Source organism: Colius striatus, chromosome 8 (genome assembly GCF_028858725.1).
Source record: "Colius striatus isolate bColStr4 chromosome 8, bColStr4.1.hap1, whole genome shotgun sequence".
Taxonomy (NCBI): Eukaryota; Metazoa; Chordata; class Aves; order Coliiformes; family Coliidae; genus Colius; species Colius striatus.
Genome location: NC_084766.1, coordinates 21,192,960 through 21,220,526, shown reverse-complemented (window position 1 = coordinate 21,220,526; position 27,567 = coordinate 21,192,960). Strand labels below are relative to the sequence as shown.

Here is a 27,567-nt window from a genome sequence, read left to right as displayed (position 1 = left end):
CGTGAACAGATGTTGCTTGCTCGTTTGTTTTGTTTTCTTTAAAGCACAGTAAAGGTACAATATAACCTGCCATGTCGCTACGATGATCCTTCATGTGAGAATGACCTAATTGACATTATTTTGGCTTCAAAGGCAAACACTCTTCATTGTGGTATGGAGCTTTGCATTGTGACACAACAATTTTTTTTCTTTTCTTCATACACAATTGATTTTGGTGACATGGTGAAGAGGGGTTTTCCTTTTAACCATCAGAGATTGCTCACAGGGAGTGAAATAACAGCAGGAAATATACAAGATGTCCAATCAAGAGGCTTCTCTGCCTGTGTGCTTGGTTTCAAAGCAATGACCTGTGCTGGAGTTAGGATCTCTAGGCAACTAAAATACCAGTATTTTCCTCAACCTCTCCTGGTTTTATCTTATGGCACACTGTAGTTTTCAGGCACTTTGGTCTCCTGTATCACACTGCCTTTAGTTTTTTATAGGCTATTGAAAAAAATATATTGTGGTTTGTGGTATGTTCTGTAGGCTGAAATGGAGTAGGCATTACTTCACAGTCACCTACAATTATGGGGAACCACAGAAAGTGACCAAAGTAGTCTTTTCCACTCGTATGTTTTATATAAATTTATAGCAATTCTGTGTAAGTACTTAGAGCAAGTAATAGTCACACATTTTGGTTCACAGATTAAAGAAGACACATAATTTGAAACAACCCACCTTGGTTCTAAATCAGCTGCTCTCCATGTACCAGAAAGACCTTGCACCTTCAGAATCACTTTGTTAGTCTCTGGATAGTTGTTTCACCTCCACTGCAGTTTCTTAGACTTTCTCTGAACTCACAGAGATCACACTGTGTTGCCTTTTCTCTTATTGTCTAATTGCTAATACTCATTAACAACTTTACCTGTATTGCTTTTTGATGATATGCTTCTGTGAGTTAATTTTCCTTTTTACAAAATCTCAGAATGGTAGAGATTGGAAGGGACCTCTAAAGATCATCTAGTCCGTACCCCTGCTAAAGCAGGTCTGCGTAGATCAAGTCTGCTCACTGCAATAGCACCGCCTTCTTATTCTGGATATACCTCTGCCAGTTTGTTTTCCTTTAACTCTGCTTACTGCAATAGCATCACCTTCTCATTTTGTGAATTCTATTCTATTTTCTATTCTATTACAACATTCTACTCTAAATTTCTATTCTAAAATTCTGTTCTATTTTCCAGAGAAAAAGTATTTGGGAATTAATGCTATTTCAAGTCTTCCTGCTACTACACAATGGAAAAAAAACCCCAAAACCTATCAATACCAGAGACATATTATCAGAAAGTCTCCAGTGGTGTAGCACGCACAGGCCAGCTTCAATTGAGCTGTCGTCTGCATGGGCAAGACTGTGTCGCCTCCACAGATTTACAGGATCTGTTGGTCATACGACAAATACTTGCCAACTCTGTCCTTCCAGGGGGAAAGCACCTCTACACCAGTATAATCCCAGGTTTCAAGTTTTCTAATTGGGTGTCAATGAAATCTATGCTTTTTCACAAGACATCCTAATGACTCTCTGCTATCATTATATTACTTTTTAAATTTAAATCCTTATTTCTATCATCATTATACTGCTTCCTACATTCTATACTACATTTTTAATATATAATATATAAATATATATGTCTTTTTTACACTTTTTTTTTTCCCCCTGAAAATATCAAAGCCACTTACATTAACATATACAGCTGTATATGTGAAGTGTTCCAATACTTGTATAAGAGTGTCATCTTGCAATCTCTGGAAAATGGAAAACAAACTCTAAGAACCCTCCAATGACTCCCGCTAAAATTGTTACTAACAGATTTTGTTTCTTACAGTTGAAAACTGGCAAGAATGCAAATCAAATTGTATCACACATGTCAAACAGCTTCACAATTATGCAATCAACTTGCGCTGCAAATTAAAAACAAGACTTGCTACTAGATCTTAAGTCAAAACAAATGTAAAACTCCAATAAGCTCAGCAAAAGGAATCCTCAAGAAATCTACTCATGCCTGTTAGGATGGCAGAAGCAACAAAGAAAGAGGCTTCAAAGGAAATAGAAAAGTAGTGACCGAGTCATTTCATCTTTTACAAGATAAATTAATGACACAGTGTCTTAGGGAGCAAACTACCCTATTTTAATCGATTTTCAACAACAGTTCTGTTTCCAGCTCTCTCCAGAATAAAATCTTTAACTTAATGACACAACACTGGATGGATTCCATTTCATTTGAACTGCATGGGCAGACTCATTCACGGGAACTGTCACTGTCAGTCATTTAAAACAGCAGGCTTCATTGGAGGAAATCTAATATAGATACTTGTCCATTTCATTTTTCACTTGTAAAATCAATACAGAATGTTATTTCTGGATCACTTAACAGAAAACAGGGGGCAAATCAAGATATTCCAACCTTAGATCCAGATCCCTATATGATGTTTTTAACTGTGATTTAGCATATACAGTCAAACTCTGTGCAGCAAGAGTTTCCATGTGATCCAGTCCATTCGATCATATGACTGTAGTCACTGCTGAATATGTTAAAACACATTCTCTCTGCCTGTCCCTAAGAATAAGCAAAACCAGAAGTTTTTAATGCATTTTGGGTGTTTCTGACAGTGCACATTAACAAATGAGAGTCACTCTAAATAACATTTTACTGAAAGCATTACCTTGAAATAGTTTTTATCCAATATACCAATGGGAAAGATTAAGCAAAAGTGATACTTTTGCGTTCTTCATTTGAATAATACACCAGTTTTAGGGAGAGAGAAGCTTAGGATTCTAGCTGGAAGGTATTCTCACGTGATCAACCACTCCCCAGCCCATAACTTGACATCATATGCCAGTTCTGCAGTCACATTAGCTTAGGAAGTTGACAGTGCTGGTTTCCCAGCTTTAGTCCTGTGACTGCAGAAAATCAGAAGTCTGCATAGGCAGTGCCTGTGTCTGACATTATGGTCAGTGGGTTTTCTAAAGAAAAATGTACAAAAGGATTCTTGAATATGCGAAAAAATCAAAGCCTTCAGACTCTGCCAGTATGTAAACGGCATATTCTTGGTTGATGTGCATTTAATCAGACTGAGAACAAAGTCACCCAAAAGTTATAAGACTGTGTTTATCATTCCTGCATCTTGAGCTTCCTTTTTGTAATACCTGCAAGTCTGCGTTCACCACAGTTCTAATGAGATCACAAGGCTTTTAGCTGACTAAGCTATGGCAGTTTGGACTCCCTTGTTTTAGGCTCAGGACAAAGCAGAGCTGATTCCCTTTCAGAATACAGAGACTATACACAATCCTGCTTTTAAAAAGCTGTACTATCTGGAGAAGTTCATTCTCACATTACTAGCTTGTCCAGTCACATCAACTAGGGAGGACCATACACTCCTTTGCTAGAAAATTCTGCAGGAAGATAACAATTGTAAGAAATCTAGGTAGCACTTCAGGAGATTACATCCTTTTGAGTCTAGGAAATCAGTTCTTAAGCACAGTAGCACAGGCACCCCTACTAGAGATGCACTTGTTTGAATAAAAAAATAATGTCTGTTTTGGTCCTTATATATCTAATGGCACTCACTGAAAGGTCTGATATATGCCCAAATTGGATCACTCTTTTGAGAACCTTGCTTTATATTTAGAAAACCAGCTCTTTATTTCTTCTTTGAAAAGCTGCCATTTAGCAAGAATCACTACGTTTTCTTGCAGGGGTATCTATACTTAAATGGCAAGTGAACTATGTTTACGCTTCATATTTAGGCCCTGATTCTATATACAGTACCATTCATATTTCACCATGTGTGCCCATAGTCCATGCAAATTTACAGCCCAGCTTATTAAAGTGGGTGACTATTCACTTGCATGAAGCTCCATGCAGCAATGTACATATATATATGTAACAGTTGCCTCCTTAGATTTTACAAAGGTGTCTAAAATGAGTGGAGAGCATGCATCATTATTTACTGTTGTTCCATACCTTGCTGCTATTTCTGTATTGGAATCTGTACTGCAAGTGGTCCAAATCCTATAGTCTTATCAAACTCTAAGAGATGGGATTTATCTCAGATATAATATCTTAGCTTGACGTTGACAACTGCCTTTTTTTTTCAGTATCAAGGCATTTTTAAAAAACAGACGGCACCCAAGCCTTTTCACTTTCTAACTTTTTCACAATGAAATTAACTGAGCTGCCTGTTAAATACATTTCAAGAATGTTCCTCTAAAATAAACACTAAATTATGCTAAAGATATCATATGATATCTGACTACACTTGCATACACTTCTCTGAGTTTTTTTAGATGGGATTGTTTCCTTCAGTGCTATGATAAGTTTATGGTCTAAAAGCTTTTTCACCTATCAATTTACATGGTAAATCTCACTCCACTCCCTAGTCTAATATCCTTGGTAGGCTTAAGTATAAAGGCATAATACTCTTAAAATTATTTCTCTCTATCACAGATGCATAGATGGGAATATGAATTTTTTGACAGGGTATTTGGCTTATGAGGACTTGTTGCTACATATAACACAGAGCCTGCTCCTATCACCATCATGCTGTCTGTTTAGTAATTCACATTTAAATACAAGACCTTAGTTGCCACAGCTCAGTAGGAATAAAAATAAGGGGATTTACATTTTCCTGCTGAGGAATCTGGAATACTGTCTAGTGTTTTATCCTCATGTCTTTTAAACTTGTCAGAAGCACTGGTGCCATCATAACCCTCCAACAGTCAGGAACTAAAATATGTATTTTGGTGATATGTCTTCCACTAAGCAGAAACTTACCAAAATCATGAGAGAAGCCATTGTTACAAAATACATCAAAAAGAGATACCTTCAAACTGAGATACCTACAGACTGACAACTTATGTTTTGATAGCCTTTAAATCTACTGTACAAATTTCTTCATTGCATATGTTGGTCTCCACATTTGTACCAGTGAAGCAATCGCCTCCTTACTCCCTGCGCCCCTGCCTTTGTGTTTAAAAAAAAAAAACAGTGTATAGTGTAAAAAATGCAAGAACAGTTGAAAAACCTAAGGGTGAGGTATCAAAACTGCTTCTTAATATTCCCATTTTATGTTGCTGTCCCTCATTTAGTAAGGACAAACTAATAAATTATACTACAGAGAGACTCAGTAATATTCCTGAAAATTCTTTTTTCTTTTTATTTCAATTAATGTGGTGCTAACAAAGCCACATAACAAGGATTCTTATAAAGAAAATAAATGGGAAATACACTGTTTTGTTGTAGATAGTTTACATAGTCACTTTTTTATTAAGAACATTCATCATAATTTTAAATTACTAACAAGGTCTATATTATTAATCCTCACTGTGAACATGACCTCTAAATAATGTTATTGTCCAAAGCACTAGCCTTTGTGAGACTGCTTCTGGAATATTGTGTCCAGTTCTGGGCCCCTCAGAAGGACAGGGAGCTGCTGGAGAGAGTTCACAGCAGGGCCACAAAGATGATGGAGTGCGGCATATCTCTTGTGATGAAAAGTTGAGGGAGCTGAGGCTCTTCACCTTGGAGAAGAGGAGACTGAGGGGTGATCTCATTAATGTTTACAAATACGTAAAGGGTGGGTGTCAAGAGGATGAAGCCAGGCTGTTCTCAGTGATGTTCACTGACAGGACAAGGGGCAATGGGTACATAAGAGGTTCCAAAGAAACACAAGGAAAAACTTCTTCACTGTGAGGGTGATGGAGCACTGTAACAGGCTGCCCAGATGGGTTGTTGAGTCCCCTTCTCTGGAGACATTCAAAACCCAGCTGGAAAAGTTCTTGTGTAACCTACTCTAGGAGGTCCTACTCTGGCAGGGGGGTTGGACTGGATGATCTTTCAAGGTCCCTTCCAACTTTTAAGATTCTGTAATTCTGTGATGTAACCAGGAGCCAATTTAAATGGTATTTAGTGCCCAAAGAATAAGAAACTTGTAACCACTGTCAATAATACTGTAAAATGTTTAGTATAAACAAAATATGATGATCCCTACTTCTTTGGTAAGTGTCTCTTGTTCAAAGCCACAGAATACAGTAACATTAATCAGATAATATAAAAATATTGGCAATAAAGAGTGAAAAGTAACTGCTACACTACCATATTATTTTCTCCATGTTTACAATTTTATCACAGAAACTGAAGAGCCACTAAGATGACCTGTAGCATCTGTCATAGGAGAAGAGGTTCAGAGAACTCAGGTTGTTTAGCCTTGCTCAGGGAGGGTCTTATAAATGTGTATAAATACCTGATGGGGAAAGGCAGAGCAAAAGCTTCTCAATATTGTCCAATGACAGAAGAGGCAGTGGACACAAACTGAAAGACAGGAAATCCAATTTAAGCACGAGAAAAAAAAAATCTACTGTGAGGGTGGACAAATGCTGGAATTGTTTGGTGAGGCTGTGTCTGGAGTCTCTATCCTTGGCAGTATGTGTGTTGAAATAGACAATGAGGTAGATGGAAAGCTGTCTGATCTGCCAGTCTCAACACGAAGTCCAGCTGGAGATCAGTCACTATTGGAGTATACCAAGGACTGATAGTGGGATCAGTGCTGCTTAGCATCATCATTAATGACCAGGTGATGGGACAGAATGCAGACCCTGCAATTTTTCAGATGACATAAAACTGTTAGGAGTGGTTAGTTAATACATCAAATGGTTGTGCCACCACTCACAAGGGACCACAAAAGACTTGAGAAATGAGCCTAAAGGAGTCTTATGAACCTCAGCAAAGGGAAATGCAAAGTCTTGTACTTGCAAGGAATAGCACACACACAAGTATATGCTGGGGATTGATGGGCTCAAAAGCAGGTTTGCAGAAGAGAATCTGGGTGTCCCAGTGGACGTGAGATTAAATATGAATCATCAATGAAACCTTTCAGTAAAGAAGGCAAATAGCCAGTTGCATGGATACTAGGGATACACCCAAACATGCAATGGCTCTGTCACCTCCTGGTCTTCATTATCCTATGGGATTCATTGTGGTGGGAACTATAGAGTAAACTAAGCAAAAGCTACTGGGTTTTCCTAACAATCATTACAGGTCAGTATCATGGTAGTATACAGCAGCTTTGTGTCCATTCTCATTTGCTCCATGATATGTCTAAAAACTTTAAATTATGAAGAAGCTACTTTACATGCTAAATAATTTACGGAGAGATTTTTCATTATGGTAAGCTTCCTGGAATAGTGCACAACAGCAAAATACACAGTCCTGTTAAACTAGGTTGATAGTTGCTTCACATGTCCCGACTTCCCCCTTCTTTCCCTTAATTAAAGTTTTTCCCTTTCTCTTGTCCCTTCTGCATTGCTCTGCTTCTCAAGTTGCTACATTTCTTAGAGGAACCAAATTTTAATGCAAAATCTGATGAACAAATTTACCTGTTAGCTCCTAGAAAAACAGATGTGTTTTCAAAGTATTACAGTTCTGGGATTGAGGTGTTAATCCATGTTATTTATGTAACATGAGTCTAAATCCTTCATGAAGAGGCAAACTTAATAATTTCAAACTGCAGAATATGTCTTTCCATAGTATAGAACTCTGAGCAATCAACTGCATTTTAGAATTAGTGCACTACTTGGCTTTTGAACACCTATAGCCCAACTATCATAGAAAAGAATGTCATTTCAGAAGTGGAAAATTCATGCAAGAAATGGGCTGTCTGTTAGAAGTGATTCAAGATAAGAAGAAGGGTAAGTACATTTAGGGTCTGGATTATATATTACCACTATCCAGCCCTAGGGGAATCTGTGCAAATGTATTTTGTCTCGGTCATTTATTATGTTTACTTCTTGCTTTTCTTAAAGAACTAAGGAAATCATATTTCTTGAGAATTCTCAGGCATCAAATAGTATTCCCCAGCAAAACAGCTTTGCAAAGTGGCCTTCTGGTCTTCTGTGAGTAAAGGAAGAAACTGTGTACTATGGGGCAGAGAAGGCAAAGGGAAGGCAAAGGATAGAAAAAAGCAGTGGAACAGGCTGCCCAGAGAGGTTCTGAAGTCTCCTTCCTTGGAGGTCTTCAAGACCCTCCTGGACATGTTCCTATGTGACCTGATCTAGGTGAACCTGCTTCTGCAGGGGGGTTGGACTAGATGATCTCTGGAGGTCCCTTCCAACCCCTACCATTCTACGATTCTACAGGAGAATAAATCAGAAGTAAATCTGAAGGTTGACCACGGAGTAAAGGAGTAAACCAAAAGCTGATCAAAATAAAACCACTTTTTCAAAGGGAAAAGTAGATATAGTCTTTAACCTAGCTAACTCCAATAATTATGGAAGTAACATACAGAATGTACATCAGCATAATGTAGCCATACAAGGGTCCAAGGCAAGGTGAGTCCCATTTATTGAAAAACCTGACACTATTTTTACTGCTAACCAAGCTGTCTAGCTTTGCAAATATATCCATTCAGCTAATACTTCAGCTGCAGTGGAGACATACTCTTTGCAAGACCATCTGGTCTAAAAAGTCTCCAATCTAAACTATGTAAAGAAAAAGATGCATTACTGAGTCTGTTTTACATGAAAAGTAGAAGATCTCTAGCTGGTTTCCTATTAAATTTCTGATGTCAGCCACACAGACAAACATGACTGTCTAGGAATTAAACTCAAATTCCAATAGAATGTGTTAATCGCAACATTATTCTTCATCTGAATGCTAACTTGACAGGCATTTAAACCAGACCCCTAAACTCTGAGGCGAGAGATTTCATTTGGAAAAAAAAAAGCCATATTGAACACTTAACCTACATATTGCCTCATATTGCTATTGATACCAGTTCTTGAAAATATTCAAAATATCTGCAGTTTGATTTTAGAACAGGATTGGTAAGGAATTAAAAGGTAAGTCTCAAATTTTCAGCATATGGAGGCAAGTGTAACATTTTGCAAGCTATAATATTTGAAGATAAAAAGCTGGATTCTTATGTATCTGTGTGTTTATATATATAGATAGATATTTAAATAATTTTTTACACTTGCAAAATGGGAGTGAAACAGAACATTGTGTTTTAATTGCATTTTGGCATTGGCTGTTAAGCAAGAGTAAATGACCACTTAAGATGACAAAGAAGGAGACCCATCAACTTGTCTTTCTTTTTCATAGTAACAAACATCTCATTAATCTAAATATCAGTTTACACAGTTAAATCCTACACAATATCTCCATGACTTCCTGAAACAAGTTATTCTTATGTCTCTAGTATATGATTAAGTCTACTTTTACCTCTCCTGTGATGAAGAGGTTGTTGGCTAACACACATCTCGTACTGATAGAGCGTTTTACAGCTACACATTCATTATGAAAAAGGAAATAAAAATGCATGGTTATGCTCATTTCCAAAGCACCAATTCATAAACAACTGCTGAAACAGAAATACTGTCTCACTTTATATTTGTACTTAACTGAAAGTATTCTTGGTTGCAGAAAATAGAATATTATAGCTTCAAGCGTGCACACATATTGTAATCTGCAGCAAGGTTTAAAGATAACCTGTCATTGCACTCTTTGCAGCATGGTTAGAAGTGGATTTGCAAATTAGTCTTATTCCATCCATGCCCAAGTACCACACTCTCCCAATAACTAGGAGGGAAGGTGTCAAATAAAGGTGTCAGGGTTTGTGAGGAGCTGCTTTTGCTTGCTAATGGGGTGGGGGGGGGGGGGCTACAGTGCAGGCCCCGTAAAGTGTTTCTTGGACTTGACAGGACTGAGAGCCACCAGCAGCTTCAGGTGAGTGCGCCTTGATGGGCAGGAGACTGTGTGAGGAGGCAGCCATGGCACAGGCCGTGCTGGAGAGTCTGCGGGCCGTAGAGACACACAAAGGAGACGGAGAGGAGCAGTGGCCCTCAGGATATATGCATGTCAGAGCAGCCCATGCTGGGCTGCCTGGCCTGTAAGGGACCAAAAGCTGGAGCAGGGAGGACCTGTGAGGAGTCTGGCTGTCTTGAGGAAACACAAGCAGCAGGAGCCATCAGGAAAAGACTGACTGAAGGCCCCATTCCCTGCTGCCCTGAGCCGTTCAGAGAGGGAGGAGATAAAGACACTGGGGTCAGGACTCTGAGCCCGGGAAGAGGAGAGGGGTGGGGGGGGGGCAGGTGTTCTTAAAGGGCTGTTTGTGCTCTTCATCACTGTACCACCGTGTGTTGTTTTCTGTTTGTTATGTTTTGGGGTTTTATGAGGGGTTTTTTTTGTTGACGGTGGATTATTTTCTGTTTTCTTCCCCACGCTGAGTAGCCTTGTCTGTTTTGTTCAGGACCATATGCAGCAATTAAGCCCTCCTGCCCTTCATGAGTTCTGAAGTCTGTGGTACTTAAGTCTGATTGTGGTCTTTTGTCCCTGGATGGGCCTAAGCCATGACAAAAGGGTACTACAGGTGTCCATAGTGCATCATAACTCTGAGAGAACAGAGTATCACTCCTAGCTCCTATAAGCGTTCCTATGTGAGAAATTTCCACTATTATGTTATCCAAGTTATCAGGTGCTGGAAGCACATGGATACTATTAAGAACTGAAGTGCTCCTCTGGTTTACCACCTCTTAGTTCTGAAGCCACAAAGATTGCATTATAATACCATGGATGTTTCATTATCTTTGCTTAGATTGTGATGCCCACTGTACAGGGAGGAATTGCTCATATGTAAATGACAAATTTCTACTCTTTTTTTGTAGCCTCTTCCTCACACTTCCAAACCCCAGCATGGTTAGATACTGTAAGTGCCTTGTCCAACGTCTTCCACACATTCTAAACATTCAAGTGAACTCATTACTTCATAGTGGAGTGAGTGACTCATTTCACTAATGACATGTGAACAGAGATGAGGAAAGAATATGTTTTGCACACAATATCCAAACATTGTTATGGAAAGAAAACTGCTCACATGAGGAATGCTAGAAAATCCCTACAGACTGCATGTCAACAGCAACCTTTTTGCTCTACTCCCAAAGCAGCACTGCTAGTAAACCTGCAAAACTCTCAGTAGATTCCAGCAAAAATTTCTGTTTCACTAGAGACTAATGCCAAGAATGATCTTTCAGATCTTATTTCTCTATAAAAGGAATGCACTATGTTAGACAGGAGTAGGTGGAAACATAAGACATTTAGGCAAAACATCCAAAAGACTCCTGCACAAGAAAATAAACACTCCAGTTGGGGAAAGTTGAGCATTATGCAATGCGTACAACTGTGTAAGTAGTCTGTTTTCTACAGTAAAAGGAATGAAACAGAACACTTACTGACCCAAGTACAAATTTGTGTGCAAGACAAACCTAAATTCTTCTTTATCAATTCATTCAAATCTTGAGCAACTTCAGTGGGACACGCTGCTTGTACCTTCACTATCTTTGATGTGTGCATTCCCTTCTCAGTCTGAGTTAGAAATATTCATCATCTCCCCCACGAGAACTATGTGTTCATAAGGATATCTAAAAAGACTTTCTTCTTCCTTCCTGACAAAATATTTTGCTGTTCAGATGCTATCTATAGCTTTTTATAGTTTAAGTTTCAAATGTTTCCTAGGTCATCTTGCTAAATAACTGTACTGGGCCTGGCTATGATAGAGATCACAGAATCATTTTAGAATCAATTTTTAACTCTTTAATTGTAGTCTGAATTAGTCTGTTTTTTATTACCTTGTTTGCTAAGGTAGGGTGATCTGATTTCTTTTAATCTCTGAGACAATAATATGGTTTGGAATATCAGTTACTTTATCTTGGATATTTCCATTTAGTTTACCAAAGATAATATTAAGGGATGGCTTGATTACTGGCTGGAAGTGCCACTTTCACTTTTACTAAACTCTGCCTCCGGTTTTTCATGATAAAGCATGTCTCCCAAGTCCTGCATCATTCCTCAGGTCTATACACCCTTTTCAATTTCCCTGCATCCTCCTTGAAGTTCAACTGCCAGAACGAAGTTCAGTATATGAGTAGTGATCACAGCATTAACAACCATAGAAGCAATGTAACTGACAACTTCTTGATATTCATTGCCCATTCATCCAAGACTACCTTCATTCTTTTGTCTCCCCTTGACACTGGCAGCTGATTATACTAGGACCCTTCAAAACTCTTTCAGAAGTCTGTGCTTTGTGAAGGAAGAATAAGGCACTCTGTAAATAGAACCTACCAATAGTTTCTACATAGTGCTTTCTCTTTTGCTTTTTATCCTATTCTTCTGTTTTATCTGAGATTTTCAAGAGATCTGGAATACGCCCATGCAAGTGTATGAGACTTCTATTTATACTCATCTAATGTCAGGGAGCTTACTTACATTTAAATGGAATATATCAATTTTAGAATTACCCCCATGGGGTTTTTTTTCTGGTGTTTCTCTCATGAACACCTAAACACCCCATCATTATTTCTGCAGTTTCAAGCAAGGAAATAGATGGTTGGATAAGGATGCCCCCCATATGTATTTTTTGGTTTCCATCTCCTTTATGACATTTTTTGATTCACAGTTAAGCTGTACTCTAGTCTGACATTTCAATCAAACGTCTATTGTAGGGAAATTGCAATTATATTACCTTAAGAATATTGCCAGATTATATCTCCATTTCATTTTTGCTGATGCACTGGTCCTTATTCAAGGTTTTATGTCATCTAGTTAAACTACTTTTGTAACGAGTTTCTCCTCTCTCTGCTTCCTGTCCTTTCTTCTGGTTTCCCTGAATATAGAACAAACTTCTAGCCACAGCATTTTATACCAGCTGAAGTCAGTACTTAGCAACAGTGAGATCATAACTTCAATTTCAATTCAGTGGACAGTAAACAGGTGTTTTTATATAACACCACTCAGGATATGGGCCTAGAAAACATCAGTCTTCTGTCTTGTACTTAGAAGGCTTTTGAAACTGTACCAGTAAGTCCAGCTACATAAGACTAAAAAAAAGTCAAGCCATTTTTCTAAGATTAGGCGAGTGATTCCAGCCAGTCAACTTGTAATGTGAGTACACCTGGTTCTAGCCTGATGAGCTTTTACATAGCCAAATTCTGGAAATAGTTACTAGTCCAAAAATTCAAATTTCATGCTACAAAAATGAAAAAGAGCAAAATTAAGTTTTCTAAATTTAAATGAGCTTTCTTGGGATTTCATGTGAAAGACCTTTTTTTCCTGCTTCCTACAAGTTCACAGGTCTAAGTTCAGAATTTCCATTGTAAGTACTGAAGATTCAAATTGTGGCCCCTTAAATTAGCAGGAATACTTTCCAGTGCCTTCAGTGGGAATATGGAGTCAGAAATAAACCAAGATATTCTCTAGCTGAATACTGATATTTCCACATCTTTATTGTTAAGAAAATGAATTGCCTTTAAACTTCATACTATGGAGATGGAAAAATGCATCTCAAGAGTATTTATACATGGTTCTCCTGATATCTTAAGGACAAAAGAAATCACACTCAAAACTTTTTTAACAGTGGCAAAAATATCTAGTACTAGAAAGCTGTTCTGTCTTTGTGCCTAGTTTTCATACAAACAAGTTCTCTTACATATTAGACACTTCAAAGCATGAAAAATATCTTGGTGGATACCACATATAACAGAGTAGAAACTCTGCTAATCTGAACCCATTTAAACATAGTTTTTCTGGTAAGAAGTAATCTTTGCCTGGCTATCACAGACTCAGTGGAACTATTGTACATGCTATGCTGTATATTAATTGAGGTTCATCTTCCAGAGCAGACAGTGACCTGAATTCCAAGGAAAATATTTAGAATTTCATACCAGAACTTGCACTCTAGATTCTTCTCCACAATCCTTCTGTGTGATTTCTTTTCCGTGTACGCAAATTTCTTCTTTTCCTGAAATGTATCTTCTACCCAGAGTTTTGATCGGTTCCTTGTGCTTGTGGGATAAGCAGGAATATGCAAAGAGGAAAAAAAAGATACAATGTAAAAAAAAAAAAACCCAAAATCTTGAATACAAAACCTTATTAACTCAGAAGTGTTGCAGAGTAGACCTAAAACCCAAAAGACTGCAAATGTATGTTTACATAGACAGCAATTCCAGTCCCTCAAACTGAAAATATTTAGCACCTACTTGTCTGAAGGAAAACAACTTTCAAAAAAGACTCTTGGTAATCTGTTGTGCAGGTAAACTGTAAAGCTGTTCACTCCTGCAGGGACCTCCTAACTTCAAACTCACATCCTGCAAAGATCTGATCTACTGCCTTTCCTCTAGAGAAGGAATATAGCCTAAACAGCTCCTCCTGCATCTGTGCATTATCCAAAATAAAAAGGTACAAGCTGCTAAATCAACTATTCTGTCATACAGCTTTCTTTCTCTGTTAATAGTATTCAAAAAAAGTTCTGGAGCTCCTGCTCTATGCTCTGTTTCTGGTGTATTACACTGATTAATTTTGGTACATGGTGAGACAAGAACAGCAACTGCACAGTCAGCAGTTGGATTTCCCTGCCCTGTTTAGCTATATAGCTTATATGAAATCACCGCTTTCCTGTATTTGGTATAGATCCAGAGATTGATGTATGCAGAACTGGGAACTTCCAAGTGAGTGCTGCCAATAATGACATGATAAAATGAGCAATGATGTAGTATCAGGGGTTTTAGCTATTATTTAAAACCTGTGCAGCCCACAAGATACACAGAAATGAGAGATTAAAAATAAAAGTTACCCTAGTTTAGCACCTAAATTAACATACAAGACACAATGTAACACTTCATGTAACACTCCTGTCATATCTGACTGAATAGCCACAATCATTATTGCCAACATTTTATCACTCACTTTTAGAGCAATAACACAAAGTTGTCTGATCTACTCTGCCTTACAAAGAGCTCTTGCAGAACAAGCTCCGTAGACATCTATTAATACAGGATGCTCAACAATGTTTATGCTTTTCTTACTGGTAGGAAAGCTCACGAATCATCATTTAATCACCGCTTTCAAGGAATGTGTATGATTATTGCCGTGAGCAGGGTAAATCACCCACTCCAACAGGCAGGATCAATAACATCTCACTCATTGAGGTGTAAGAGAAGAGAAGGTTCTGAATTGTCCAGGTGTTCAGTGTTGTGGGCTTCTCTATTATTCTACAGTTAGACTAGTTCTTTCCTAAACTCTGCCTATCTCTTCCTGCAAGTACCATATTCAGAACTTATCTATAAGATCACTGTCATAGCTTCCTAAAGAACAGTTTGTTTTATTTAATAAAGTGTTTTTAATGAATCTTGTTTGGTTTCATGAAAGAAAAGTTGCAAACTGGGCCTACTAAGCAGTGAGATATGTCTGTGTTATAAGCTGACTAGAAATCATACTGTGGTGTTACCATGGCATTAAGCCACAGCTAATACACTTTGACTTGACAATTCTCGTAATCATAGGCAGATATCTGCTCAGTTTCTTCAAGATCAGGCAGCAAGAGCTTACATCTGCTTAAAATCACATAGATGTGCCCCAATGCATCGTTAGTTTAAGGCATAAAATAGTACCTTTGTACCTCCAAGCAGCATACCCAAGTACATTATGGAAAAACATACCTGTATGACTAGTGCCTCTCCCTGAGCCCAATTTGTCTATTACATTTCTTTGTCTAAGTACACAACGTTTAGGCAAAGCCAATCTCTTACACACCTCCATGAAACCACACTCGTAAGAACTCTGTATCTAGATGAAGCCTTCTGAGATTAGTATCAGTAAAAATCAGACTCAAAAAAGCTGACAAAAAACCCCTGTGCCTTTGCATGTGTGAACTCTAACACCAGTTTTAATAATATGAACATATATTTCCTACCAAACAACCTGGTATAAAAGGCATATCCACTCATTCCTCTAATAATTCAATGCTCCCCAAATAGTAAATCCACAACCTGTTCACCAAGACAACACTACTTAATAATTTACAGATACAGGAGATTTAGAAATCTAGGTCCAAACTGTCCGAAGTACTCTTTAGTTCCATATACCTGATGTAAGTTCTATGGTTCAGGTTTTTCAGGACACTCAGAATTCTTGACAATAAACAGATCAGTTTCACTAAAGGTACTGCTGACGTCAGAAGACCAGCAAATTTGCCTATGTATTTCACAGATGTTGAAAAATGAATGGCCATTTGTGAACATCTGACCTATGCTACCCACCCAGCATAAAACAGTCATTTAGCATCCAAGCTGGGCAGAAACTAGTTGTCCAAGGAGACATTCAACTTCCCTAAGCTTAGACCATTCTTTGTCTTCCTGCCTTTCTCTGCACCTACTCTACACTTTACTGCAGACAGCTCCTACTGCTAAATCCTCACACACTTTACAACTCCACAGTAAATATGGGGCTGCTGAGGAAAAACCCTTACGAGAACATAATTGCACTGCAATGGATGAATTATGGTCAAATCAACAGCCTAAAATAATAAGTATCCTAACATGTTAGCCCTTTAGCCTTAAAATAGCTGTATTAGAACAGTCTAATTTTTATATGTAACCATACCCAAAATACAGAAATTCTACTGCAGTGTCAGCATGACTCCATGCAGTGTGAGTTGTCAGCAGCTTGACTTCTGCACCCAGCAAACAGACCTCATGTGTGTGAATAAATGAAATCAACACTAAACCAGCAAGCACTGAAGGGAAGAGATGTCCTTTGCCTGTTGTTCTGTCTGCTGTTTGCTGATAGCAAAGAGGCAGATTAGAAAGTATTCTCTCTAGTGGTTTTATACCCTCTACCCTCCCCTGAGCAGGCAACTCAAAATCCATCTCCACATTTCCCTGTGCCTAGACCCTAATGGTTTTCTAACTTCCTTTACCCTCAGATACTTGTAAACAGAAGCCACTTGCTCCTCTGCAGAGCAGTCATCTCTTCTTTCTCCTTCATGATGTCTGTGCTTCTAACAGTCAAAGCAGAGCTAATCTCCCTTTGAATACTTTTATAGGAGTTCACATTGGGAATTCAAGGAGGAACAATGACAAGGAAAGTTCTACCCGACTAGTTGGCTGCAGATGCTGTCTTTGGAATATGTCTCAGCCAAAATCTCACCAGCCTCTTCTAAGGACATACATAAACTTTGATTTTTTTTTTCAAAGGCTTATGCTTAGATCAAACACAGTTCTATCTTCCCAAGAACAGGAAAAATACATTCATAATACCAGGGCAATAGTTAAGCCAAATTTGAAGTCCTGGCTTAAATGAAAAGGTTACAAAAAATTGTTTAACTAGGCAAAATGACATCTTTTCCCTTGTTCTTGGAATTATTTAATAACTAACAATTTTATAAACAAAACCAGGCAAGGTCTGTGGTAACTTAACTGTGGTAAGTACAAGCAGTACTTGCACTGAGGCTTTCCTCTGTCTATAGGCATATTCAATACTGGCATAAAGTTAAATCACCGAATCACATAATCATAGAATTTGAAGGGGCCTTGAAAGATCATCCAGTCCAACACCCCTGCCAGAGCAGGACCTCCTAGAGTAGGTCACACAAGAACTTGTCCAGATGGGTTTTGAATGTCTCCAGAGGAGAGTCCACAACTCATCTGGGCAGCCTGTTCCAGTGCTCCATCACCCTCACAGTGAAGAAGTTTTTCCTTATGTTTCTTTGGAACCTCTTATGTTCCAGCTTGTACCCGTTGTCCCTTGTCCTATCACTGGACATCACTGAGAACAGCTTGGCTCCACCCTCCTGACACCCACCCTTTAGGTATTTGTAAACATTAATGAGATCATCTCTCAAGTCTCCTCCAAGCTAAATTGATCAACTAAAGTTGAAGTTACAGCAGTTTTCATCAGTTAAGGATAAATTCTAAATGACTTGTATTTTTATGGATTCTGCCTTTGCTTAGTAAGACCCAAACCACTCCCCTTGAAATCATACAGTAAAAATCACATAGTAAGCAGCCATCATCATTGGTAGGAAATTTCTTTTCAGTCATCACATTAACCTACCAATGTTATCATATATTACCAACTAAAAAAAAGGAAACTGTAAATCCAAAGGCACAGTGTTGGGCAGATCTTTGCAAATGTTCTTTATATATCAGAGGTGCTTGAGCAGTCTATGTATAGGACAGCTAGATAGGGGAAGCCAATGGGAGGGTTCTCCACTGGCAAGAAAGATACCAGATACAGAGTCTGCACCTAGCAGTCCAGAACTACAAAACACTGAACTGGCACCAGCAGTTCATGTCCATGTGACTCAAACCCACTTCTAGTGCAGTAGCCTAGAAAGGAAGACCAGAGTTTACATTATATAAGCATTAAAGAACAGCTTTCTTAATGTACGCTGTTCTCTTCATACTGTTCTTATATCAAAGTAATTACATAAGTATTAGCAAGACCTCTAGGTGTCAGAATTAATTATCATGAGAATACTTTATATCAGCAAATTCCACTTCTCAATCCTGATCACAAAGTCAAACCTGAAAACAATGATTCATAGATCTTACAGATATCAAAAATTACAGACTTACTGGAGATATGGCTTCTACCACATGATGACACTCCAGCTAAAGCCTTTACTGTTCTAGTGGTAATGACCCATTTTTCTTCTATCCATGACAGAGCACTACCTCACAATTTATCCCTACACTAATATCCCCTTTGTTTTACAGGTGATACCCACATATTCCCCTCAAATTAGCTATTTGATTGCCAATCAAATTACAATTACAATAAAGTAACTATTCCTAGTTATCTAGGAAGCACTACTGAGCTTCTTGGTCCATCTGTAAGCACATCTAATACAGTAGCCCACCAGAAATTTTTATCAGTATCTTGCTGGGTTAGTTAAATTTATTTTATTTGAGGGTTCAGTGACTTGTCAGGGCTCAGACAGCGTAAGAGACAGTAGCAGCACTTCCCTTGCTCAATAGTTGTACCTATAGATGTCTTCTGAAACCTCACTCTTACTTCAAGGTTTGCTGCAATTGTTTGGGACATGAAGGGCTTATATGCTCAACAGATTGTGTGGTATTCCCTACTGTATTAGTTGATGTAATAAGAGTTATTATACCCTGAGAAGCCAGATGTTACAGAAAACCTCCTCTATTACAAGTTTGACACTCGTTTCATCCAGGTTCACACTGAATTCACTGGAAAAGCTCCCCCGGAATTAATGTAAATTTTGAATTGTACACTAATCCCATGCCAATTTACACTCTAAATTTTCAGTAATGAATACACAAAAGTTACACATCAATGTTAGGTTTGCAACACTTGCCTGTGTGAGGCACCAGCTTGCATTCTATGATCACTGTCTGCAGAAAACACTCGCCAGTTTTGGTAAATACACATTTGGGTTGAAAACACAAAAATTTACTTTATCTATGATATATCAAAAGAGTTAAGATGGAAAGCTGAAAAATATTGGTTTGATTAAGCAGCTCTTCAAAATCACTTTGTATGCAGGGAAATTCTACAGCCCGAATCAAACAAGAGTACTTAGTCAAAATATCATTTATATCACAGAAAGGATCTTTTGTCTAGCAGCTAGTACTGATGAGTCTTCAAAAAAGTAAATAACAATTTTATAAAACCATGAAAGAAAGAAACATCTTTAACTTCATTCAAAGCACACATTGGCTATTTAAGAGCTGATCTTGAATAAAAGAACCCTGTTTTCAGTACAAAATTATTCAAGAGCCTAGTTTCTTACATATTCCATTCTTCTTCTTGAGGAAAGAAATAAATATAATTGCACTTGCTTTAATTAGTGGTGATGCTTTTCTAAGAACTACTCAAGACTTTTATCTCAAGATCAACTACTTTTTTGTGCCGGAGAGAATTTATCTTTCAGATCTGATCAGTAGCAGCTAGCACTGAAATCTATCTACAGAATATTTAATTTTTGGGATTCTGTTACTTTAATGCTCTTTGTTACAACACAAAGATTTAACAGCGGTAACACGATGCAAAAAGTCATCTGAAACATTTTACCTAAGAAACTGAAGTAAACAGGTAATCCCAGCACATTCATCCCTCTATAATCAGAGTAAGCAGCTCTAACTACACATCACTGTGAAGGGAGCCAGGATGGCTTAGGTACAAAGAGAAATGTGTGATTCCAAGGCCACAACTGAACAAATCTCTACTCAGGGCACTCCAAGGTATTTTGGCTACACAAGAAAATCACAATATATTCAATTTTTTAAAAAGAAGAACCAGGAGATACTATGAAAATTACAACCAATCTGTCCCTTACAGATGTTCATCACATTTGAGAATTCCTGTGACATTTTTCCTGCTGAACTATGTTAAAACTAAACTGAAGTCTTATTTTTCTTAGGGCTTAACTTTGCTGTTGGTGATCTTGCTCTTTGCTTATGGTCTCTCTCAATGAAGTTTCCCACAAGTCACAAAAACACGAATTTATACTTATTTTTCATTCATACTGTTGTCTATTTGGAGTCACATTTTACTTATACTGTTGGTCTTTGGACAAATGTTCTATTAAAACTCCAGAAGAATTGGTTTGTTATTTTCTTCTCACTGGGATAGAAACAAAGTAAAAATTCAGACAAAACCATCTAAAATGAAAGCTATTCTTTATTACTTATTTCCATAGAGACTAGAAGTCACATCAGCTAGGATACTGAAGTGCCACAAATTTTACAAATACAGAATGAATGCCAAAGTATTTCCTAAGAGCTCATAATAAAAAACTCTAAGCTGGAACAGGTGAACTAAAGAAGCAATCAAGGTGGAGTTTGGAAGATGGGAATAATAAACTGGATGCAAGCAATTATTTGGCAATTGCAAACTATGACCCTCCCTGCTGGTATCAGATTGTACTCATGGATTCAGGGGTCCACTATCCCTAAGCATGGAGGTGCAGACTTTTCTGAGGAAGCAGATTACTGTCAGAAAGTCACCAGAATCAATGTATCTTTGTCAGAAAAAAAAAAATTGTAATGTTGCCATCAATAATATGCATAGAATGAATCATACTCATAAATCGGGGAAAAAATACAGCTTCACCATTTAGGTCTTAACACTATTCTTTGGCACAGCCCCATTAGTGATTTACTGAGTAGGAAGGGTTCTTTTTGTTAAGAATTTCCTTTGAGTTGAAGTGGTATGACTAGAAAGCGGTTTTCCTCCAGGTGGAAAACCCAATACTGAAGCTATGTGCAAGGGATCACCAAAGGCACCCCATGTGCAGTGTGGATACCAGGTTCTCCAGCAGTCATTGCTCATGTGGTACATTCTTTAAAACAACTTGTGCAAACTTGGCTGCCAGTGAAGATTCAACATGGGAAAGCAGTTCCTTGAAACATAACAGACTGCAACAACTTAAAACCTGGTGCCTTGCTCCTTGCAATACATCAGTCAGTGATGTAACAGCATCTTAAGGAAGTGAATATCCTCCTAGTAACTTTTACTCTCCTCTTTAAAATTTTCTGAGAAAGTGAGTCTTTTTATTATGGCAAATTTTTTCAGCCACACATCAAAACACATATAAAACTGACAAACAATGAAAGAAAGTTATTCCATGACAGGAAAGAAACAACCAATGTACAGCAGCAAATCTCCAGGCTGGCCAGATGTTAGGAAAGCTGCTGAGACATGCATGAATTCAACTATTAATAATGGGGTAAATGGTTTCAGCTTTAGGTAACCAGTCAAAATTATTTGTTTTACAGGCAAAAACTAATAGTGACAGCTGTTGAGACCACAGTGCTCAAGTCACACTGCCTAACATTCATTCCAGTGGTGTCACCCTTGGCAGTGGACAACTTTTATTTTATAAGCAATAATTAAGATAGAGACAGAACAGAGATACTTCCCACATGTACACATGCAGCTGGACACACAGACTTGTTATGGCATGGTGGTGCATGCTGCCAGTGCTACACTTGCTCTGCTCATTACAGGCTTCAGTCTCAAAGTCTGTCAAACTTACTTTTCATGGTACTACATTTACTGGAAAAAATGTGAAGAGAAAAATACAATAGCCAGAGAAATAAGCTTCACTGTTAGGAAACATCTAAAGCACTATTTGCCAACACTCAAGAGCAGATTAGCTACAACTCTAATACACAGCGTGATACAAAGAGAAACACCTTGGCATAGTATAATTTTTTTCTACTAATTTTCTCAATATTTTAAATATTGAGACTAGTAATGGAAATAAACTTTTTTCCAGACAACTGCAACAAATCTTTGGGGAGCAAACGACCCTCGGGCCAATGTGCACTTCGTGCAAACTTTTCTGTAGTTGAAGAAAGGATTCTCTTTTTCAACATCAGCAGTATGTCTTTCTACAAGAAGAGTTCAAAACTTTGCTCGAGACTCCTGCATCTGTCTAGAAAAGTTCTTTAAAACAAAAGCTGAAAAATGAAAAAATCTGGGTTTTTTTTCCATTGGGATGATAACCACTCATTTCCAGCTGAAATATCTGGAAGGATGTATGTTGTGCATCCTTCAGAGCACAGAAACTGCAAAGCAGGTGATAACTATTTTTTGAGCAAAGTAATATCCATTTCAAACAAACATTATAACTTCACTTCTTTTTTTTTTATAAAAGAGTAAGATTTAATAGGTATTAATAAATTTATCATGTTAAGAACAGAGACAATGTATCCAAATATAGCAAAAAAACCACAACAGAAAGTTCAAACACTCCACTTCTATCTGCCTTGCGCTCTGCTGTTCTCAAAAGTTCTGCTGTGCATCCTACAGTAATCTGCTTATCAATCCAAACAATTGAGTTGCTGAGAAGCAGCTTCAAACCAATCAATTCTGTCTCACTTTATTCTGCACATTCTGCAGGCTTAAAAGTGAAACCTACAATTTTTCACTTCTATTTTGAAGTCTACAGCACATCTAGAGAAAGCAGCTGAGGTAGAATCATGAGTCCACTTTCAGTATTATTTGCTTTACTGCTTTCAGCTGAGGTCTGGGCATGTGGAACATACATGCTGTACATTTCTCTCTTCTTTGTAAGAAAATTAAATAAAAAAGGATGAATGCAATTTGACTGTTGATTTAAATGCACAAATAAACCAGTCTTTTTTTCTTGTTTAACTTGACCACCTATCTAACCTATGGGAATCTCTATTACAGTGTGTTCTGCAGTCTTTACTTGGTTAACTTCAGAATCTTCTGATAGTGAGGTGTTTTTAACACAGCTGCACACTGAACCCTGAAGTAATACAGTCTTCATATAATCATAGAATGGTAGGGGTTGGAAGGGACCTTTAGAGATCATCCAGTTGATCTCCCCTGCAGAAGCAGTTCCACCTAGGTCAGGTCGCACAGGAACGCATCCAGGCAGATCTTGAAGACCTCCAAGGAAGGAGACTCCACATCCTCCCTGGACAGCCTGTTCCAATGCTCCACCACCCTCACAGTGAAATAGTTTTTTCTTATGTTTAAATGGAACTTTTTGTGTTTCAGCTTTATCCTATTACCCCTTGTATTCCTATACTTAGCTGCTCCAATCCCATAATTAATGCTATAAAATTGCTTTTCAAGTGCCAGTGTACTCAGTTCCAGTCAAAAATGGTGACATGCCCTCTTTACCCAAGAGTAACAAATACCCAAACCAATCCTTTCCAAGACTGATTTATTCCTCCATTCCTGCTTGAAGAATGACTAGAGGTAGAAAACACAAGCAGTAGGATAAAGGACATCTGATGCCAAAGGAGACAGAATGGTTTAGCAGTAAGACACACAAAGATCTTCACATGCTTTTATACTGTAAAACCGAGTCCTTAGATGTGTAAAGCACTATCTCCCTATTGTAAACAGTGACTTAATTTCTTGACAGTGGCAGGTATGCTGAGGAAAAAAAAAAAAAAAAAGGAGGAATTAATCTTGGAAAATTCATAGTTCTGTATATAGACTTGTCAAGAAAATGTGGAGGATGGAAATTCCACGTGGGAATCAAGTCGGATACGAAAGGAAAACTATATCTATGACCCATCCTCAATCCCATTTAAAATAGCAAGAGGACCATGAGCAGAAGTCTTATCTAGTTACAACTCTAATGTGTTTATTAAATAGACTGGCTTAATTTGTTTTCCAAATATATATTTATACATTTCATTCTAACAGAGACTAGGTATTTTGCTTAACAAAACTAAGCAAAACAAATCCCAGAGGTGGGATGGATGTGGCATAATACCAATTGGGGAGGGAGGTGTTTTAAATCTTATTTCAAATTACTGCTCTTTGAATAGGACAGTTACTCAAATCTTAGCAGTAATGTCCCCTTTTTGAGAATTTAGATAAAATTAAGGGTAGTAAGTTGATACAGAAAGAAGCTACCATTCAACCACTGAGCCAGAAAACCTGTAACTGAGTGTTGCAAAACTTTCACAGTTCACACAAACTAGCCCCAGGAAACCTGGTGGGTTTCTGAGCACTATACTTCTTACATCCCATTGAGTACCAGAAGCTGACACTAAGCTTTCACTGCCTACAGTAACAGCTACGCTGCCCTCACAGTTGTGTTTGTGAGAGAGATGATTCACTTGCTTTTATTCCATGGAACTGATGATTCATTCAGTCGTCTCCAGACCATGTTAACACACTAAACATGCACACAAACGAATCAAGAACCAAGTTCTTAAACTTTGTTACGTGCAAATGCTGGTTGGTTCGTTGTTTGGGTTTTTTTGAGAGCAAGCAAAAAGAAGTCAAACGTGTCGAGAGGAATCAGAACAGGTTATATTCCTGCTCCAAGTCGAGGTTTGGGAAACACACCCAACCCACGTGTGAAAGGAACTGCCGTATTTCACCAGCGGCTGCGAGGTGAGCTCCCGCCTTGCCCGGGCCGGGGCTGCTCGCTCCGGTGCTCGGTGCGGGGGGACGCGGCGGGCCGCCGCGTGTGCGTGTCCCCCGCGCACGGAGGACTTGTGCCTCTCCTCCGCCGGTGACATCTTACATAATAAGCCAAGCTAATCACGATGGGAATGAGCCAAACTGCCACGGAGCATTAGCCAGGGATAATTACCCGCGGGAATAGATGCTTTGGACCTGAACCTACTCCTCGTTTAAGTAGCCACCCGGGCGCCTTGCTAGAAAGATCCTCGCAGGGGTGGAAGTGGCTCCCGCAGCGCCAGTCGCGCAGCGCTCGTCACCCAGCCGCGCTGCGCGCCGGCCCCCTCAGGAAGCGACGAGCATCGCGAGCGGCAGCAGCCTCTCCCGAGCGCATTCCGCGGTCCCCGCGGGCAGCCAGCACCGCCGCTCTTCCCGCGCCGCAGCCGGCCCCCTCCGCCACCAAGCTTAGGAGAAAGTTACTCGGCGGCCCCTGCCTCTCACGGCCCCGTTCCCCGCCGACGCCGCAGCGCAGTTCAAGAGCAATGTCACGTTCAACAACTTGTTATGACACATGATTTGCCCCCCTCCTCCCCCGGAACGCATCCACACCCTGCCGCCGCCTCTCTACCTGCTCGGCGGCCCCCGACCGCCCGCCGTCTTGGCGGGGTCCTTACCTTCCCCCTCGAGAGGCCACAGGCACCCGCGGGCGGGTGCGGGAGTGGGGTGCGTGTGGCAGCGCGGGCGGCGCCGGCTGGGCGGGCGGGGGGAGGGGAGGGCGGCTGAGGCGGTTGGGCGGCGGGAGCGCGCGCCTCCCCGGAGTTGTTGGCGGGCGGCGGGGGAAGGCTGCGGGGAGCGGGCGGGCGCGGCGCGGAGGAGAGAGCGGGGGGCGGAGGAGTTTCCCGGGGCTTGTTTACGCATTGCCGCCCCGCTCGGTGCACGCACTTCACTCTCTGATTGGACACAAACTGGGGCACAGCCTGGCTCGGGCGCTGCCGGCGCGACGGTCCCCGGCACCACTCGGCTGCCGCCGGAGCCCGCGGTGGGCTGCGCAGCGCAGCGCCGCGGCGGGGCACGGGGGGCGCGCGCCTGCCCGCCGCCCCACGGACTCCGCCAGCGCCCGCCGCCACCAACCACCCGCCCGCCGCCTCCGCGCATGCTCGGCGCGCTGGCGGGGGCCCGGCAGGCGCACGCGCCCCCGCGGCCGCGCATGCCTGTTGAGGAGGCGAGGCCGGCGCCAAGCCGCTGCCCGCTCTCTGCCCCGCCATCCTCTCTTGCCGGAGACGCTGGGGGGGGGGGGGGCGGCGGCTAGTTTCGGGAAGCTCCCTCAGTGGCCGGAGGGGCAGTGGGAGCGTTGTCAGCTGCTCTCTGATGAGGGGGAAAAAGGACGTGACGGAGCGGGGACCGGTGGTGTTATCCGCCGTGGTGGCCGCGGCTCCGCTCTCCAGCGCTTCTCCTGGAGGCCTTATGTAACTGGGGGCTTTCCTCCCGCGGCTCCGCGGTGAGGACCCAGGGACTTTTCCTCTGCGCGCCTCCTTCGCAGGGTGAGGGCTGACGCCCTTGTTAGCGGTACAGCTCCTGTCAAGGGTAACGCCTGGGAAGGAGGGGCTTCCACTCGCCGCCGCGCTCCGCGTTGTTTATGTGCTTGGTTTTCCCTGCCAGGAAGAAGGATTTGCTCCCTTCGGCCCCCGCTGGGTAACGGGAGGGGCCGAGGACTACCGCTGTGGCGGGAGCATAACATTACCCGTCAGTGAGGAAAAGGACCCTTGCTTCGCGTGCTCTTAGCGCGCCGGATCAGGAAAACTTCAACGTTGGGGTGTTAGGCGGTTACAGTGTTCCAGGTGTGCAGCGTGCTCCTTCGAGCTGCACTGAAAAGGCTGCTTCACTGGAAGCAACTGCTGCATAGAAATACCACACAGCTCTTGTGCCTGTAGGCAGAAGGCCATTGAGGCAATGAGGGGTTTCTCCTTAGATTATTTCTGCTGTGCTGACTGTAACTCATCCTTGGTAATTGCCAGTGCAAGAAATACCAAGAAATTCGTGGGACATCATACGATTATATGACAGCACTCATGTCTTCATTAGTTCCAATTAAGTAGCTCAGGACTGTTCCTTTTACTCCCGTTTCACAGTCAACAATGGCAATAAATGCAATATTAAAATCTATGCCATGAGAGCTCTTTGCAATAGGAATCCTCCATTTGCACTCTCAGTGTACACTGCAGGAATTTGCCTGACTGTCAGATGAGTAAGCTGCTCAATCAAGTTTTCCCGAGATTGAATAGTAAAGCACTCAACTTCCTCATGCTGGTGACAGAATCAATATTCCCTGAAACCTGTTTCATGGTGCTTCTTGCGTGAAGTTTGAGATAGAACCATTTTCCTGCAAACCAGCAGAGAGCTGGCCAGCAGTCAGGAGTGCTGATGCTAAATTATAGCTGAGCATTCACCTGCAAGTTGGCACTTTTCAGGAGTTTTCAGAAGTTTTCATTCTCAGATTGAAAGTAGGAGAGTGGTTTTGAAGGTTTTGCTTTAATCTATCCAGAATGCTTTCCAAGTAGCATTAAAAAAAACATCACCTAGGGAGGAGTTCTCTTATGCCTACTTACTTAGATCTTCTCCCATTTTAGTGACTTCAAGCCTTCCTGGGAGCACTTCCCAGGATATCTGAGTTTAAGGTGCTTAGTTTCATCTGGCCAGGTCACAGCGTCACACTTGTTTATATATCAATGGGGACTGTTAGTAAATGGATATTCTGAGGCTTTTCTGGCCAGATTGATCTTAACTGTCAGGTCAACTGTTGGTTATAATTGGGTTTGTGATAATCAGCCAGATG

General features: G+C 40.3%; 1 long non-coding RNA gene across 1 annotated transcript; it reads right to left on the bottom strand.

Moving 5' to 3' along the window:
• Positions 1–6,276: 6,276 nt before the first annotated feature.
• LOC133625932 (uncharacterized) lies at positions 6,277–25,731 on the bottom strand. The gene is made up of 3 exons (XR_009819169.1): positions 25,409–25,731; positions 13,748–13,867; positions 6,277–6,344 (listed from the first exon to the last, which is right to left on the bottom strand). It is a non-coding gene; the product is annotated as an uncharacterized LOC133625932 (long non-coding RNA).
• Positions 25,732–27,567: the final 1,836 nt, after the last annotated feature.